The 19,156-nt window shown below is 39.7% G+C and overlaps 1 protein-coding gene and 1 non-coding gene across 2 annotated transcripts in view; both read left to right on the top strand.

Moving 5' to 3' along the window:
* Window positions 1-19,156, top strand: part of LOC112821706 (large ribosomal subunit protein eL19-like) — a 475,653-nt gene that overhangs the window by 148,558 nt on the left and 307,939 nt on the right. The window lies entirely within an intron of this gene.
* LOC112821746 (U6 spliceosomal RNA) lies at window positions 11,474-11,581 on the top strand. Its single transcript, XR_003207527.2, has one exon. It is a non-coding gene; the product is annotated as a U6 spliceosomal RNA (small nuclear RNA).

Here is a 19,156-nt window from a genome sequence, read left to right as displayed (position 1 = left end):
TTTTCTATAATCTATTCACTCTTCTATGGAAGAGTGAATGACTAGGCATATAAATTATAAATTCCAAATAGAATTAGAGCTCACTTGAGGTTTATAACCAGGAATATAAAAAGGGACCAGTTAGTTGGACTGTGTGTTTCTGGATCCACATTCGCTTGCACAGGTGCAAGCATGCAGTGGGCAGAGATCAAATTAACCTATACTGAGGTTTCACCAGGCATGTAGGAAGGAGTGAGGGGCTTGAGAGCATATGCAAGGGAGTGGTACAATGGCACTAGTAAAATGGCATTTAAGTCGGGTAGGACCAAGGGACCACAGGGGCCAGTGAAGGCAAGGACTGATACACTTGGAGTATGTGAAGGAGTGAACCGGAAAGATATGAAGGAGCACTAGAGAGTGGAATGTTTAATATTTGAATTTATTAATGAATTTGTTTATTTTCATGAAGACTTTCATTTTTTAAAAAGGGGTTGCAAAGGTTAAAGTACTTTGTGAAATGTGTTCAGACGTTGATTTGTTCATTCAACAAATGATTATTCAACTGAATTCTTTTAGTCTTTGTGACTGACTCTCATCATTGTACAACATGAAGTATTCTAACTAATGAAGCTCATTATCTCACGGGTTGGCACAAATCGTGCATGGTATTTCAAGCTTAAAGACTGTTCAAATTCTAGAAGCAAATGAACAGCCCATAAGATACTGGCTTTATAGACTTAAGTTTATATACCAATATAGATCACAATTTATTTTTGCACAGGGACACGGCCTGGGATTTCTTCAGAATCCTGTACTTGAGTAAAATGGGTTATTTTGTATTAAATAATAATTTATCCCTAATATGAGCATTGTAAGAACTGTACAAATTTAAAGCAAGATTTAAATACCATAAAGTATTTCCAAATAATTTCCAATGCTTAATCTGAGCTAGAATTTCCCCGGGCTGTTAAAAAAATTGCCCTGACTTGCTCTAGGAGCCTTTCTTCTGGGTCATAGACATTACTTAGAGGTAGTTTTATCAATTCTAGAATTCCGAGGAATATTATACATTAAAAAATCCTTCCAGGACTCCTGGGTGGCTCAGATGGTTAAGCGTCTGCCTTCGGCTCAGGTCATGATCCCAGCGTCCAGGATCGAGCCCCGCATCGGGCTCCCTGCTCCTTGGGAGCCTGCTTCTCCCTCTGCTTCTCTCTCTCTCTGTCTCTCATGAATAAATAAATAAAATCTTTTTTAAAAAATCCTTACAGAAGACTTTATATAGCCCTTCATTAGTTGCTTACGATAGTCCATGGCTCTCTTCCCTGTATTCATTCATTTTCTGTCCCCATCCCTCCATGTGTGTTCCCCCCTCTAGGAACGTGAACTATTGAGCAGAGGCCATAGGGTTTGGTAGAATGGTAGTGCATAGTAAATGCTCAGCCAGGGGTTGAATGAGTGAAAAAAAAAATTAGTGAATGGGGGGCACCTGGGTGGTTCAGTCATTAAGCATCTGCCTTCGGCTCAGGTCATGATCCCAGGGTTCTGGGATTGAGCCCCGCATCAGGCTCCCTGATCACGGGGAGCCTGCTTCTCCCTCTCCCTCTGCTGCTCCCCCTGCTTGTGTTCCCTCTCTCGCTGTGTCTCTCTCTGTCAAATAAATAAATAAAATCTTTAAAAAAAATCAGTGAATGGTCTTGATTTACCGTCTGGACATGCCCTACTTAATTCTTAGAGAATTCTTTTTCATTTTGTTTGTCATTCTGTCCAATGTTTGCTCCTTGCGCTTTCATCTAAACTCTCCCTCAGTCTTTATTACATGCTTTTCGCATTCTTGTAAATTACACTGATAAAGAGCAAATGCAAGTCTAGCTTGCAACTGGCTTTTTCTACCCAGGAGTCCTGGGAGCATCCTCGCAAATTGTAACATTGCACTGGTGGCTTCCTCCATGTGGAATGCCAAAGACAATTGACTAACTTGAAAAGAAATGAAAGGGTCAATTTATGTGAAAGCCTCAGTGAAAAGTACAAAATTAATTAGGTACAACAAATCAGGTGAATAGCCATGCCTTGCCTCTCTGCATATGTCACTCATTCCAAAGGAGTTACTGAGCTTCCTTCAAAAAACGAAACATTCTCATTTTCTTTTTAAAGATTTATTTATTTATTTATTTATTTATTTATTTATTTATTTGAGAGAGAGAGAGCACGACCACCGGAGTGGGGGAAGGGGCAGAGGGAGAAGTTGAGAGAGAATCTCAAGTGGACTTCCCACTAAGCCAAAAGCCCAGGCGGAGCTCCATCTCATGACCCTGAGATCATGACCTGAGCTGCAACCAAGAGTTCAACCGACAGGGCCACCCAGGTGCCCCAGAAAATGAAACAGTTTCAGCTCAAAATGTAACCCCTCCACTCCTAAAATGAAACTGATTGCCCTCACCTCAAGTCCGCTGGAGTTCGGAACCACTCACCGCTGGTCTCCAAGGCTAGGACCGTGCCAGTAGCAGGGTAGGTCCTCACAGTCCAAATGAGTCAAACTGTTGTATTTTAAAACTCAAATATAAAAAAATTAAATGTCAAATTTATTATGACAATGGGAGATACAAAATGGATGAACCTGATAAATAGGAATCATAGGAAACCAGGACCAAGACATTTCTTACCACCTCACGAAAGGGTCCCTTGTGTTCTTTCTTAGAAAGAAAATTGGAAATTAATGCAGAACCATACTGCATATCACTTCTAATTTGATTAATATACTACTTGCCTTTTCAATTTTTACGTTTTTAGAAAACAGTGTATATTTCCTGTTTGTGCCACAATGTCAGAGAGAGAACATTTTTGCTCACTATGGGTTTAGAGAATTGCGACATTTCCAATACATTGTTTGCAAAGATACTTGGCCTGGCTTCCACAGAACTTAATTTTATGAAAAATAATGTAACAGTTTTGAAGAGGTAAGTATACCTTGGGCCAACTAACAGGTACATATAACAAAGTACACACTAAATAGTCTCCTGTATTAGAGGGGCGCCTGGGTGGCTCAGTCAGTTAAGCATCTGCCTTCGGCTCAGGTCACGATCCCGGAGTCCTGGGATCAAGTCCCCAGTCCGGCTCCCCGCTCAGCGGACACTCTGCTTCTCCCTCTGTCTCTCTCCCTCCCTCTGCTTGTGCTCTTTCTCTGGAATAAATAAATAAAATCTTTAAAAAATGAATAAAATAGAAATAATGATGATAATGATAATAATGTAGTACTCTTATTGTATTGTAACAATGTGTGTTCAATAAAATAGACAAACAGACTAAAAACACGCAAAGAGAGATTCACTGATGAAGGGCAGTATAACATCATCAACATACATGACCCACATATGCACAATCACTGGTCCTAAAAATGGAATTTCACGTTGCAGTGAGGTTTCCTAAGAATTCTATTGAGGAAGTAAAATTATCCTTCTATATTTATAGATATATATTTATATATATTATATTTATATAGATATATATTTATTCCCTTCTCTGGAATAACTGACCAAATACTAGACTTGTTTTTTTGTCAGTGCTTATTACTGTTAACATTGCTTTGATGTTCCCACATAAATTTTATACCTATACTGATCATATTTCTATCTTGAGTTGTTCTTCCATTTTATAAGTGTGGATATCTTTTCTACCCTAGAATTAGTTGAGAAAAAAGTGATATACATATACGAATGCATGAGTGGCAAAAAAAAAAAAAAAAACTCAAAAACATAGTAACAGTGAATGTGCATGATACTTACAAGGGTCCCTATGTGGGTACATTTTTACAGCTTCACAAACGTCCATTTCTTTATTTTTTCATGTATGCAGTTAGAGTGAATGGTGTCTAATTTAGAGAGCTGCTGTCACGATTGATTGCAAAAATGTATGGTTAAGCACCTAGTGCAAGTCTGCACAGAGTACACACTAAGTAAATATTAACTGTCCTTCCTTCACTGGAAGTCCCTGGCAGCCTCAAGATTCTCTGTACTACATCATGTAATGCCTAATGACCATTGATATCGCTCAGTAACACTTGGGTCTTATCTGAATCCCAAAGAATCCTAAGAATATATATTTAGGCTTGGCATCACTTCACTTATGTAAAGTATGCCAATCTGAACTGGAGAAAATATAACTCCTCCACACATATGATTAAGAAATGAAATTCTTTGCCTTCACGGACCCAAGGGACTTAAATTTTCAATGATTCAAAATTAACTTGTCATCTTACTTCTCTTTTCTAATTACTTAGGCACTTATGAAAACAGTCAGAAAGACATAAAAATAATGGGGGTGAGGATTGGCTAAAGCACCAGTTTATCCTGTGAACTCAACCCATCAATTTCCTTTGAATCTATAGTTACACTGGACATCCAGAATCACTAACGCCAACTGGGTATGCAATTAAGAAATCAGTCTCAGTTCTACTAGACGAAATTTCAGGACTATTTAGGTTTAAATTCAGGCGTAGGCAGGTTTGAGTTTTAGATTAAATTCACCCCTACTTGGATTCATCCCCAACTACTCAAAAACGTGGACACGGTTACCATGCTCAGGAGTGAATGGTTCAATTATCCAAAAACTCTGTAGTCCTTGAAGCCAAAGGTTAGTAGAAAGGCCTTCCAACAACAACTTAGTAGGAAAACACACACTATGGCCACCAAAGCAGCTGCTTGTGCAAAGTTACACTGGCCTGAACACTTTTCCCAGATGTTCGTGTTTAGTTGTTACATCACAGGTATGAGCCAGATGACCCAGGCTTATAAACTGGAGCCAGATGAATCACTGAAACCCAAAGGGTTCAGGTGCCTTTTTAGTAATACTTACAGTGGGGCATGACAGTCCCCACAATGCTAAGTAGTAGAAGGAAACACGGAAGTGAAATGTCCATGTGTCAGTTCTAAGGAATAGCATCTCCAATTTCTCAACTGCGTGCGCATGCACACACACGCAGGCACACAATCTTTTCCACTCCAATGCCTGCATTTACAGAAGAGAATGAGGTCCTAACAAATGCACTGACTTAATTAAAACAAATCAGTGCCATATCCAAGAAAAGAATTCTAACCTGACTTGTAGCTTGTTCTCTTCCCGTTCAGCTTCATAATCCTGGTAGCTTGATGGTCCCATCGGGTTAATGTACCTTGAACGTTTCCCGGTATCTATCTGGGATTGACTGGAAGTTTTCTTTACGACTGTCTGGCCTAAATGAAGATACTACATGAATAAAACATAATCACAGATGTTGCTGATGCATAATGAGGTTCCATACTACTGGATTGCCATCATGAAATATTATATTTTTATCAAGGAGGGTGAGATTTAGGAGGAAAGCATTAGCTAAGGACAGAAGAGAAAGGGAAATGATTTTTCTGATCCCAAAGAATACAGGCACAACCTGGTCTACACTCCTACCTACAGAGAAGAAAGAATTATGAAAAGTTATTGTTGATTTGCCGTGAAAATACAGGCTCACTCAGAAGTTGAAATCAAATCTAGCTAAACCCAAGAAACTTTATTCTGTAACACATGCATGTGCACACCGCCCCCCGCCCCCCAGTGCAGCCATGGCCTGGGTTCTCAGCAGGGAAAGCCAGGCGGGCCTTTACTGACACCAGCACCCGCTGCCTTCCGTGCCTTATTGTCAAGACTCCGGCAACCTTGCCTGCCCTTCCTAGGGAAAACAGCTGCAGAAGGGAGGTTTCAGTGACGGAGAATAACGGCGGGTAAAGCGTAGTAACAAAGGTCAGTTGTGATAAGAATCTCCATAGTTGTTGATAGGGAGGAAATAAAATCGTAAAAGAAATCTCAACCCAGGTTTTTTCCCCCTCTGTTCTCTATTTACTCAATGATACCCTTATTATTCTCAGATTTCAGGTACCTGTCTGTTGACAAGTGGAAAATTTTGTAATTATCTGGAAGAATGAAGTAAGGCAGTCATGCTCCCATTCCTACGTGACTCTCTACTTTTATTATGGTCCCTTTTACGAATTGTACTTGAGTGCATGATACACATTCCTAAAAACAAGTCTGTATGTTTATGTGTTCTGTCTTGCTCTTCGTACCTTTGCGAAACAGAGTAAGGAAACCAAAATTACCCCTTAGGGTGGGCAGAGACTGTGCCGCGTGCTTGTCATAGGTTTTTCTCATGGTATGTCTCTATCTCCCTCCTGCCCTCCTGCTCTTTCCTTGTCTTCTTTTGTTTCGCCTCTTCCTCCTTCCTTGTCTCTCCCCCTCTTCCCCCTTCCTTCTCCCTAATCGATCTTTCCTCTTACACACACAGGTACACACATGTACACGTGCCTACACATACACCTCAGTTTGAAGCCACGTATAGAGAATTCAGTGATGATCTGGCGACAGTAAGGCTATATTTAGCTCACTCTATCTATCTTCTGTCTCTCTCTCTCTCTCCCTCCAGTGCGATAACTTTTCTGCATCTAAACAAGGAGGCGGGCTTCCTTTTCCTCATAATTCACTCCAAATCTCCTGGGCTCCAGGTTCTTATTGCATTTCAGTGGTCAAGAAGTGTTCTCAGATTACTCTCAACTTCTTCCTATCATGAGCCTCACTTCCTATGGTCCTAGAGAGGTGCTATTATAGGATTTTGGCTTCTAGGAGAGACAAAGAAAACCTAGAAATTAGCCATCAAAGGGAAAAAAAGGATTAAGTCCATTTATCTAAAAGTAGTGGCTAAGCTGTGTTCACAAGAACACGTGAGGTGGCTTATATTTACATCATTCTTCATTTTTAACAACTGATGTGGCTCACTGCCTGAGCCATAGTTATATTGTGAAGACAACCAAAACATATGAAATCTTTTGGCTCATTCACCTTGTGTATAGTCTACTCAAGGTAAGAGGTAGTTTACTCTTCAGAAATGCCTGTGGTACAATCTAGCTTTCACTATTTAAGAACCAGTTCTTATAAACCTGTTTTTAAGACCTGATGTTTACTTCACAGACATCAAACAAAGTTGTAAAACCAGTTCCTCTATTAGGCTGTACCAAGAAGAGCCTACTTCTTGTCATTAGATTATGTAGTTGTCTCTGTTAAGTGGACCTACACTCTTCTAATAGTACCTGGGTTCCACCTTTTATAACTAAATTGCTCCTGTTGGGTTGATAAGGATGCTTTATCATAACTTATTAATTTATTTTATCTTTTGAAGATTTTATTTATTTATTTGAGACAGAGAGAGAGCTAGAGAGAGCACAGTCAGGGTGAAGGGCAGGGGGAGAGGCAGGCTCCCTGCTGAGCAGGGAACCCGATGAGGGACTGGATCGCTGGACCCCGGGAGCATGACCTGAGCCGAAGGCAGACATTTAACCGACTGAGCCACCCAGGCACCTTCATAATTTATTAATTTAAAGACATACTCATGGGGGAGCCTGGGTGGCTCAGTCAGTTAAGGGTCTGCCTTCGGCTCAAGTCATGATCCCAGGGTCCTGGGATTGAGCCCCGAGTCAGGCTCCCTCCTCAGCAGAGAGTGTTTCTCCCTCTCCCTCTGCCTCTCTACCCACTTGTACTCTCTCTTTCCCTCTCTCTCTCAAATAAATAAATCTTCTAAAAAATAATAAAAGTATACTCATGTTTTCCACCAACATCTTAGTGTGCTTCTGTCCTGAGATGTGTTACACTCTGGGAAGTGGGAATCTGCTTCATCAGGCATGGTTGTACCTTGATTCAAAAGACTGTGGTTGAAATTTACTATTTAAAAGTGTATCTCTTAATTAGATGCCTTAACACATAAAATGTGATCCATACGGATTTTTTTCAAAATGCTTAAAGTATCAGGGTAAATTACCATACATACAGGATATGCTCGTAAAGTACTGGGCATGGAGAATAAGCAAATAAATTAATAAAGTAAGCAAATAAACGCACTTTGTTCATTGAAGTCACCTGAAAACAAACCTAAGAATATCAACAAGAGATTGAGCAATGGAATGAACATTGTTATGGAAAGCCCATTTTTATTTCTTTACTATTGACTAAAAAGTATTATTTTTGAGAAGCTGATCAAAAAATAACTAAAATTCTGAATTTCTCAATCACATCTAAGAAAATTTGAAAAATACAAAATAAGGAGTTGGTTTTGAGCAAAACAAACCCAATATCCTCAAATCTCTTGTTCCATCGTCCTTCTGGCAGTTACTGCCCTTGACTAAGGGAGGCAAGGTAAAGTACATTTTTATTCTGCATAGTTAAGGTGCAAAATATCCCCACCTCCCTTGAGAAACAGTATCATACAGTATCATACCTAAAATATTTTGATGAGCACTGAATATTAAACCATTATATGACACTACATAAATTGATTGAATAAAAGTGAATACAAATACATACTCTTCAATTTTTTAATATGCTAAGAGTATATCACAGCATTGACAATAGGAAAACAAATATTTGGATTTATTTTTAAATTCAAAATTCTTCTGGTTGTTCTTCACTGAAGGGCCTTAAAGGTGAAAAGGTAATCAGGTTACCACCAGAGGAAATGAGTCTCGCATGTTCTTGAGGTCTCCCCTCCACCTGAGTGAATCAAGCCAAACGTCTGCTTTCTTTTTATGTGCTCCCAAACACTGGTGGAAAACAGCAAGGTCATTAAGATTTGGGACATGATAAATTCACAGTGCCCCACCACTCCTGGGACCTTAATGCTGCTAGGAGAACAATTAAGTTTTCTTCATTTTCTCTCCTATTTTTTTTTCAAACCTTGTCTACTTTCCTAAAGAATAATACTTCACCTCCTTCCCATACCACTCTATCCTCCTTGAAAGAAAGAAAGAAAGAAAGAAAGAAAGAAAGAAAGAAAGAAAGAAAGAAAGAAAGAAAGAAAGAAACCATCAACAAGAACTCTCTCACTTACACCAGATCAAGCATTTATTTGCTTCCATACCATCTCTTTCTCTTCTCTTACTGAAGAGGGCCTTGATTCCTACCTAAACTTTGTTCTTCCATCTGAGCTTCCAATGTCATTCTCTTCGTCTTTTAAGGAACATCTCCATACCAATTATTCCCTTGCTCTTCGCTATTCAGTCTCTTCATGGAAGTGGGCATGAACATTTCCTCCATAGTCTTCCTTCCTATGGCTTTGGCTGCGCATTCTTAGCCTCCCAGGCAAGATCCTCGCACCCGTCCACCCTTTCCTGGTTGACCTGTTGACTGATACTCTTCCCCATTCTGCCCTCCTACTTTGTGTATTTCCCATGAGCATTTTTACCCTCTCCCCTGGTGTTCAATCCTGACAATACTTGTGACCTGTAAATCTACCATCAGCCCTAAATTCTCTACTAAACTTCAGGTTCAAATTTACTGCTATCTGGAAGACAATACCTCCCAGGTATCTCACAAGTGCTAAAAATAAGACAATAGGCCCCAAATAGGGTCCCTTATGCTAAGCCCCATATCACCAAACCAAGGCTTAAATTAATTACAGTTCTAGTTCTCCCAGAAATGGGATCTTAAACCAGTTGATCAGGAACCATCTCATCAGCACTAATTAGGTAATCTTCCAGAGAAATCTCTGTCATCCCCCAAAGGAAAGTAACCTTGCCATAGCCTTGCCCCTGTTAATGTGCCTCTTCTCCATCTTTGTTCCAACTCCTTTCTGCCCATATACAGCTTCCATTTTATACAGTTCCTTGGAGCTTCTTTCTGGCTTCTAGATGGGATACTACCTGATTTGAATTAATTTTTCCTCATATAAACTCTTAAAATATTTAATATGCCTCAGTTTACCTTTTAACACAGGTAACTCAATATTTTGGAATAAAAGTTATCTGTTCCTCCCATCAACCCAGTGTGACCCTTTCCTCTAAGTCTTATTTCATTAAATGTAAAATCATCTATTTGATGAGTCAAGAAATTTGGGTGTTATACTTGACTTCTCACTCTCCCTTCATCCTACATAAAATCAAACTCCAAGCCCCCTCACTGGGACTACAAGATGTCACTGGAATCCATCCACATCTCTCTCCCCCTGCTGCCTCTACCCCTGATTGTTGGACTGTCACCTCTAGCTTAGACACTGTAGTAGCTTCCCTGCCTCCTGCTTCTCCATGTCTTTGATGCACTCTTCACTCCTTGGCCATAGTCACCTCTCCACTCAAACTCTGGGCTGCATCTAACTACTTTCACTTCCAAGTCAGCTTGCCCTCCATCACCTCTTGCACAGGCTACTACACCTCTTCTCCACCTTTGCCTTTTTAACTCATGTGTATTGGTCAGGCTTTAGCTTAGATGTCATTTTCTTTGTAAAACCTTCCTTCACACCAGGATTCTGGGTAAACTGCCCTTCCACTGGACTCCCATAGCATCCTACTGAATGAACTTTCCTACTCAGTTGTTCTGAACTTCATAATTTCTTTCTTCTTTTAAAGATTTTATTTATTTATTTGACAGAGAGTGTGATAGCGAGAGAGGGAACACAAGCAGGGGGAGTGGGAGAGGGAAAAGCACACTTCCCGCAGAGCAGGGAGCCCAATGCGGGGCTCGATCCCAGGACCCTGGGATCATGACCTAAGCCGAAGGCAGACACTTAACAACTGAGCCACCCAGGCGCCCCTGAACTTCATAATTTCTGCCTGTCTTATTCACTGTTGTGGTTCTAGAATCTAACACACAGTACCTGGCATAGATAAAATATTCTAAATAATTATTAAATAAATTCATGAATTCACAAATGAATGGTTGTAGGACTAGTTGAATACTAAATGGAATAAATTGGGCTGAAGGAGGGAAATCAAACACTCAGCAAGACAGTGAATGAGGGCAAAGTATTCTGTGAATTATTCCTAATGTCTATTTTCTATCAAAAATTCTTTATAAGTGCATTTATAAACTTGTGACTTTTACATGTTTGCAACAGATTTCATTAAGTCCCTTTCTTCCCTGCTCCCCGTATCTATGCCATTTGTCAAGTAATTTTGCAAAGGTCGCTAACTGTGGGCAGGGCACACTTCTCACTTCAGCTCTGGTTTCAACCAGGACAGATGCTTTGGTCCACAGGTGAAAGTAACACAGTGTTTGTCTGAGTCTCAGACTCTCGAGGCCTTGCATCTTTCTATTGGTCCTTTTGTGCCTCAGCCATTGCCATTAGAAGAATATGGCTGTGCCCACCTACTGATTCCAGGAAGAGAATATGAGACCCATGGAGCAGAAAGAGCCCAGCCAAGACACTTCAGCTGAACCCAGCCTAGATCAGCTGAGCCCAACTGACCTCTACCCTTGGTTGCTATATATATATGCTTATTGTTTTAAGTCACTGTGTTTTAGGATAGTTTTTTATACCAAATTTTTATGATGGCAATAACTGCCTGGCATATTTTTCACTTGAATATTTGGGTATAGCTATTCCAGAGAATGGTTATGATATGTACTTGCCCCAGCTCATTAAGAAATAATAGTTTGGGAAAAAATGTTTATAGTACATATATCTAACTAAAGAGTTGAATCCAAAATACATAAAGTGCTCACTTCGGCAGCACATATACTAAAATTGGAATGATACAGAGCAGATTAGCATGGCCCCTGCACAAAGATGAATGCAAATTTGCAAAATACATCAAGAACTCATAAGAAAAAATACAAACAACCCAATTTAAAATAACAGAAAAAAAGCCCACACTTGAACACATATTTTACCAAAAAAGTACACAAAATAGCCAATAAGCACATGGAAAGGTATTCAATATCATTAGCCATCAGGGGATGCAAATTAAAACCACAGTAAGATACCATTTCACACACACTAGGGGGGCTGTTATCAAAAAAAAAACAAAAACCCTGACAAAACGAATGTTAGTGAGTATCAGAAGCAACTAAAAGTCTCATCTATTGCTGGCAGGAGTATAGAAATGTCCAACCATGCTGGAAAACTCCTTTGCAATTTCTCATAAAGTTAAACTTACCCCATGACCCCAAAATTTCACTTCCAGGTATTACACCAGTAGAGTAGTATAGACTTTATGTAAAGTAAAGAAGTAAAGACTGTATGTCCACAGAAAGACTTAGAGAAGAATGTTCATAGTAACCTTATCCATAATTGCCTCAAACTGGAAATGACCCAAATAACAATCAACAGGTGAATGGATAAACACACTGTGGCAAACTCAAACAGTGAAATGCTTCTTAGTAAAAACAAATGAACTATTGACATACACAATAATTTGGATCAACTTCAAGAACATTATATCAAGCACCCCCACTAAAAAACACAAATTTTATGATTCAATTTATATGAATTCCATACAGGCAAAACAAGTCTATGTGTTAGAAACTAGGGTTTCTCTCTCTCTCTCTCTCTTAGTGGAAATAGTGCAAAACTGACTATAAAGAAGCTTGAAAGGATTTTCTGGGGTTTGGGAGAATGTTTTCTATTTCCACAGATAGTTAAATAGGTGTATATGATTAACAAAACTCTTCAGAACAAATATTTAAAATCTATGTATTGTATGTAAATTATGCAGCTACATTCTTAAAGATTGTTCTGGCCAAAGGGGATGGGGAGAATATATACATAGATGAAAAAGAAAGAGACACACACATACAGAGAAAGAAAGAGAAATAATCAAAACTTAAGACTACACTTCAAGTTGCAGTGTTTTACAACCATTTGATAGGGGAAGATGCTCTCCATACACACACTTTAATAACAAAAAGAAATAGTACTTTCTACAGGGACCATTTGGTGTTTGTGAAAGAATGGCTGCTACAGATGGTCCTGAGGTAGCCACAGTGAGATCTCCTGAGGACCCACGCTGCAGTAAGAACACTGAAGCCCACAGAGAACACAGGAGACCACAATTTTGGCACAGCAAGACATTGCTGTACAAGGTAGCATGTGATAGGCAGACCCTTGAGGCCAACATGGCACTTTCCTGCCTAACAGTGCACACACAGAACTGTCAAGATTTCAGGTGTCCTTGAATTGAATGGCTTTCTCCTGGGCTCTATACCGGACAGAACATCAGACCATGCACATCTAGAGTACCTACTTACTCAGCAGATATGTTTATTTGGTACCGTCTTTGGTGCCAGTGTTGGGAAGGGACAAAACCTTTTCCCCTCTAGCTTCCTAGGTTTTCCAGCTGGAGTCTGAAAATAATCTGACAAAATTCAGATGAACAAGAGAAAAACAGAATTTATTAACATGGACAGCATACGTGCACATGGGAGATACTCAGTGATGAGTGACTCAAAGAGGTGGTTCGAACTTGGGCTTACGTGGCTTCTTAACAAAGAAGGACAAATTTGTAGGGAAGTGACAAGACAAAGGGAAAAGGGTTTTCAGGCTTCTAGAGGAAGGTGACTACATGGGAGAAACTAAGAGAAAAAGGAGGGCCATCTTAGCAAAGTTTGTTTGTGCAGGTTCAGTTTGGTGCCAGGTTTCCATCTTCTCCTTGGCCATAGAGCTTCCTTGGGAGAGGGCATTTGGGGCAGTTTTCATTTTCAGAAGCTTCCGCTATGAGTCAGACAAGAGAAGCTCTGAGAAGCCTTCTTTCTGCATCTCGATTCTCCTTATACCAAAGCTATATATCTGGGGGTGGCATATTCTGATCCTCCACACTAGCTAGTAAGCTGAGATGAAAGTATTTATTTTTAGGGCTAAGTCCTTATTTTTACTAATCTTGGAACCCGGAGATCAACAAACTTCAGTTCTCCTCACTATGTTCCATGTGCCAAAACTGAACACCACTTCATACCATGGTATAACAGTTTTGTTTAAAAATGCACCAGTCTTTAATGAGAGCTGATAATACTGCACTCTAGATGGGTTCATGCTAATCAATTTTTTTTGTAATTTAGATTTAATACTTTGCATAATACCATAGATGAATTCCTGAGGAAACTGTATATGTCATGATCAAATCATGTTCATGCACTGGAAAGACTCACTATTTAACAGATTTAGTAGAGGAAAATTAGATGGGACCTCTCTCTATACAATTGTGCCAGCGTCCCTGATTTCAAGCAGAAGGAATACATTGATTTTCTCCAAGAGGAAATGGTTGCATTGGAGAGATAGCTGGGGCTCAGGGCAGTAAAAGCTTATGTTCCAAACCAGACCATGGCCACAGAGCTCTGGAGTGTTGTGTGGTAAGAACCACAGTCACAGCGCAAACACCAAATACTCACACAGCAGCTCCCACCAAGACGGCTGTGGCTTCAACCAGCGCCCTCACTCTTGGGTCATTCTCCTAAACATCAGCGTCCCCCAGAATTTCCAAATGTCCAAAGGACTGTCATGGTACCCCCTGCATGGGACCCCTTGCTTTGACCCCACAGTTTTCATAGAGAGATGTGGATTCTACCACCTACCCCAAAGACGCAGGAAGGTACAGTTCCCCAAAGGGCAATCCTTGGGTGCCTGGGAAAGGTGAAAAGGACTGACAATGGGGGCTGGCAGCCCCAAACTGACAAATGTCAACTACAATTTTGTTCACAGTTGAAAAGTTTCAAGTTGATTCAACATGGAGATATGGTTTCTTTTACCTATAAGACTGGCAAAAATTAAATCATCCACAGTGAGTATTATTACTAAGAGTGCTGGAAAGCAGTCTACCCTGAGGGTTGGCATGTAAACTGATAAAATTTATTTAGGGAGCAATTTGGCAATTTCTATCAAATTTCACTCTATGTATTCTCTTTGAATCCACAGTTGACTTTCTAAGACTGAAAAGCAATCCTTTTTTTTTTTTTTTGTCAAGTGTCTTTTTATCACTAATTGATGCTTTAAAATGCATTTAGAATATTTTACTAGGTTCTCACATTCCACAGGATGGGTTGGAAGCTCTGTTTTAAGATAATTAATCTATGTCAGTGTCCAATCATTTTATATGGCACCAAACCCAGAAAAAATAAATAAGTAAAATCACTGATATTCCACAAATTGTCTGTAGGGGAGCAGTAATCACCTGCCAATACAGTAGACTTACATGCATTTTTAAGTAAAACCTCTTCTAGTTCTTAATGACCCTGAAAAGGATTTTCCCATCAAATATTTCAATTTTTAAGCTGGGTGAATATTTCTCCCCTAGATACTCAAGAGTTCTAAGCTATAGCACTGATCTTGCCCATGGCTGGTGCCTGAACCCTGTCATACATTCTGATCAGTATTATCAACATGCACAGATGTAGGGATTTGCATTTCTTTCTGAGGCCTTCACCCTGAGTTGCCAGATTTTGCAAATAAATATACAGGGTGCTGAATTAAATTTGAATCACAGACAAACAATGAGTAATTGTTTAGTGGAAGTATGTCTGGCTTGTTTATCTGAAATTCAAATGAAACTGGGCACCCCATCCAGAGGAGTATTCTAAGAAAAAGTCCTATGAAACTTTGTATTAAGATATTGTTGAGGACATTGCTTGTTCTATCACTTAGTTTCTTTTTCACAAAGGGACCAAGCCTAAGTGTTTTTTTTGTTTGTTTGTTTTGTTTTGTGTTTTTGTTTTCTGGTCTAAATACCAGGAAGACTTGGTTGTCTTCTGTGAAATTCATTTGTTTTTATCTTAGAGAGTCTGTACAGGAGTACTTGACCAGGCCACTCTATTCACTGTGGCTGCTAGCAGGTTAAAGCCACATTTGTGGCCCATACGCGTGGAAGAGAGCACATCGATACCGTGTTTATGCATATTTTTAGCCTCTTTTCTGGCTCCGTTTTCTGGCCCTATCTTTAGTTTCCTTTATTCTGTTGCTTCTGCTTTATTATTGTTATCTTCTTGGGTTTTGTATCATGTTTAGCACTCTTTAAAAGTCTTGGGGACAGGGTGTGTGAAGAAAAATAAATAGAGTAAACCTGTAGTCTTACAAAAATAGTTTGGTAATTTGATATGGAGTTCTTTGTTTTGGATTCCATCTAAAATGGTTTTGTGATGAAAGGTTTATTTATTGCTATTAGGAGGTCTACAATATAGGCCCACTGTGAAGGTGATCCCATGGTCGAAGCCCCCAAAATGTCAATGGAGTGAGGATCCAGGGTGTTTTCATTCTTCAGGGAAGAAAATGTTCTAATTCTTCACCTGGCTGTTGTATACTCTTTCCTTTATTACCACCTCTAAAGTTATCATTTTGTTCAAAGAGGATTTGTGTTAATATCATATTTCTATTCAAATAAACAGCCTACCTCCTGTTTTTTCTTTAACCTCTAAGTTATCAGTATGCAGATAAGCAATTTTATACCTTGTTGTTAGAAGGGGAAATAGGGCCACTGTCCATATGGGATGCTTTATGTGTAGCCTCATCCGAGAGCTGAGTTAATTAGGCAGAAAGTTAATTGATTCAGTGGGTGCAAAGGTTGAAACTGAACCCTGAGTTTAGAGCTAGAGTCTCCAGGTTACCTTTTAGCTGGCTGACCCCCAATAGCGTAAGTGTTTATGATTTGGTGATAGTATTCCCATTTGTATTTGCCTCAGAGGATCAAGTTTTCATTTTTTTAAAGATTGGTTTATTTATTTGAGAGAGAGAGAAAGAGAGAAGGGGGGAAAGGGTGGAGAGAGAGACGGGGAGAGAGAATCTTAAGCAGACTCCATGCTAAGCGCAAAGCCTGACTCAGGGCTGGATCTCATGACCCTGAGCATGACCTGAGCCGAAACGAAAAGTCCAATGCTCAACCAACTGCACCACCCAGGAGCCCCTAGGATCAAGTTTCCTTGCCTTTAATTTCTTAACTAGTTATCACCTTGACCATGGCATCAAAAGCTGTCTCTTTCATTTCTTCTTCCTTCTGAGTTTATGCTAAGTATGTATCAGTACACAAACAGTAAGAACAAATACAAACTAAAGGTAAGAACAGTTAAAAAACAAAACTACTCTAAAGCACTGTGACTTTGTCTTCTAAAATGCAGTACGAGATTTTTTTAATTGCCTTGATTAGAATGCCTTGGTGACTCGTGAAAAATCGATCCATAGCACAAAACATTTAAATCTTTGAATGCTCAAAACCCAGTAAAATCATTTAAAAGAGTGCACTTAAGCTTGTGCCTCTGGGATATGGACATGGAGGAAGAAAAAGATTCAGACAAGTTAAAAAAATGCTGGGCCAGGCTCCTTACGGAAACAGACCAACCGTGCTTTTCTGCTTCCCATTTGCCCTAAGCTCCTTTGATATTATTTCCCCCCTCAGTTTTGTCCAAGACTGGGACTGCCTCACATTTCAACCTCAACTTGTTGACTGTTGTTACAAGAACTCCTTTCTGGAATGCCTTACTGCACTTTCTGGTTTCATCAAGAGAGGTCACTGTGGTACTGCTACTAATAACAGCCTATGCAGCTGGCAGAACAATGCAAAAATGTAGTCAGTCAACAACCCCATGTACCGGATGGTATCAGGCACTACGGCCAGGCAGTGAGAACAAAGAGGTGCATAAAGGAGGTGGTCTGGATGGCTCTGGAGAGTAGAAGAGTAGGAATAGAGGATGCCGGGAAATATGCTAAAACAGTGAATGTGCGCCAGAGCATCAGTGGCAAAACCATCATTTGGTAGGTGTTCCTTTACCTGCATTTATGTTAAGTCTTAAAACCGAAGAACTACTTTTTAAAAGATCTGATTAACTGGCATCATGTTTATTCTGTATTTCAAAATACCTTGTAGGCATGTCTTCAAACAAGCAAGTAAACAGACAAAACAAATCCTCACGAATCTCTTTTTTTGAGAAATAAACTCACATGTGTTATTACCTTTTTACAAACAGAAGTCGCTACACAGCAGATAACAGTGAAACTCTATCCACTACTTTCCCCTAAAGCAGTGAGGTTGAGGCTCTTGATTGAGGCGCTTTTAAAAACCCCCGCTGCCTGGGCTTCATCCCAGGCAGATGACATCAGAACCTTTGGCAAGGGGGCAACATTAGCGTCTATTAAAGCTCCAGGAGACTCCAATGTGCAGCCACGACTGAGAGCCAGTGCCTCAGGATGTCCTCAGCCCCAGTCATCAAACTGGGTTCTTGTCCAACACTGAAAATGAGAATTTATAAATGATTTTTTAAAAATCGATTTCACGGAAACTGCTTGACAAATGAAGGGCCATTGGGTTCTAAAATTTTAAATATTGCACAGTAGGGCTGTTGCCAGTTTGTTGTAAGGAAATGATGGAGCTGTGAGCGGGTACCCTTTTGAAGGCTGCCGCAATTATTTGTGGGTCATGTGAAATGAGTTTTATGTCAATATAGTAGAAGCTGTTTTGTGTGGTTAAGTACTTTTGCCTGGTTAAATAAGCAAACAAAGGTGGACTAGGGAAAGGAGCAGGGTCTGATTTGCTTTGTGCTCCCCAGATAAGTGGCCTCCCTTTCTTTTGGTTTGGTGTAGAATGGAAATGGTCTCGCCCATCTCCGCCCCTGGTTTGTAATTAACAAAAGCTGACTGTTAAAGAGACCTTGGTGCATGACTTGATTTTTATGACTTCTCTCTTAATCCGTGACTCTCCTTTTCATTGAAGTGAGCTTTAAGCTCTGTAAACACTTACTGCATGATGAGAATTGGTATTATTAAAAAGATTGTTTGGAACATTTAATTTATTGCAATCTGTGGTGATGGTTTTTAATGCATAAAAATGGCTAAAATATATTTTTCCGCTACAGTCTGGACACAGTATGTGAAGAGTAAGAGAAAATAAAAATGTCTGAGTAAACTGAAAAGTGTTCAACTCCATTTCTAGTGAAAGATCTCAAATGAAAGCAATAATGAAGTTCATTTCCTCTATTAAATTATTTTTAAAATTGTAGTGTGTAGTACAGATGAAAATATGAATGGAACTGGTATATCTGTCCATTGCTGGAGACCACGTAATGTGGCAGAAAATGTTTGAAAAATAATTTGACAATATTTATAAGAGTTTTAGAAATATCATACCCTAGGGGCGCCTGGGTGGCTCAGCGGGTTAAGAGTCTGCCTTCGGCTCAGGTCATGATCTCAGGGTCCTGGGATGGAGCCCTGCATCAGGCTCCCTGCTCAGCGGGGAGTCTGCTTCTCCCTCTCCCTCTGCCCATGATTCTGCTTATGTTCTCCCTCTCTCAAATAAATAGATAAATTCTTTTAAAAAATTCATACCCTAAGTAATAGGAATCAAATAATATAGTACACAATGTTCTTAATATTATGGTTAAATACTATGAAAGAGTAACAAATTTTATAACATATGTGATGTTCACT

This window comes from Callorhinus ursinus, unplaced genomic scaffold (assembly GCF_003265705.2).
Source record: "Callorhinus ursinus isolate GAN/ISIS: 27379988/994484 unplaced genomic scaffold, GSC_fseal_2.0 scaffold10, whole genome shotgun sequence".
NCBI classification, from domain to species: domain Eukaryota; kingdom Metazoa; phylum Chordata; class Mammalia; order Carnivora; family Otariidae; genus Callorhinus; species Callorhinus ursinus.
The sequence above is the reverse complement of the archived record's forward strand: the minus strand, read 5'-3'. Positions and strand labels throughout refer to the sequence as shown.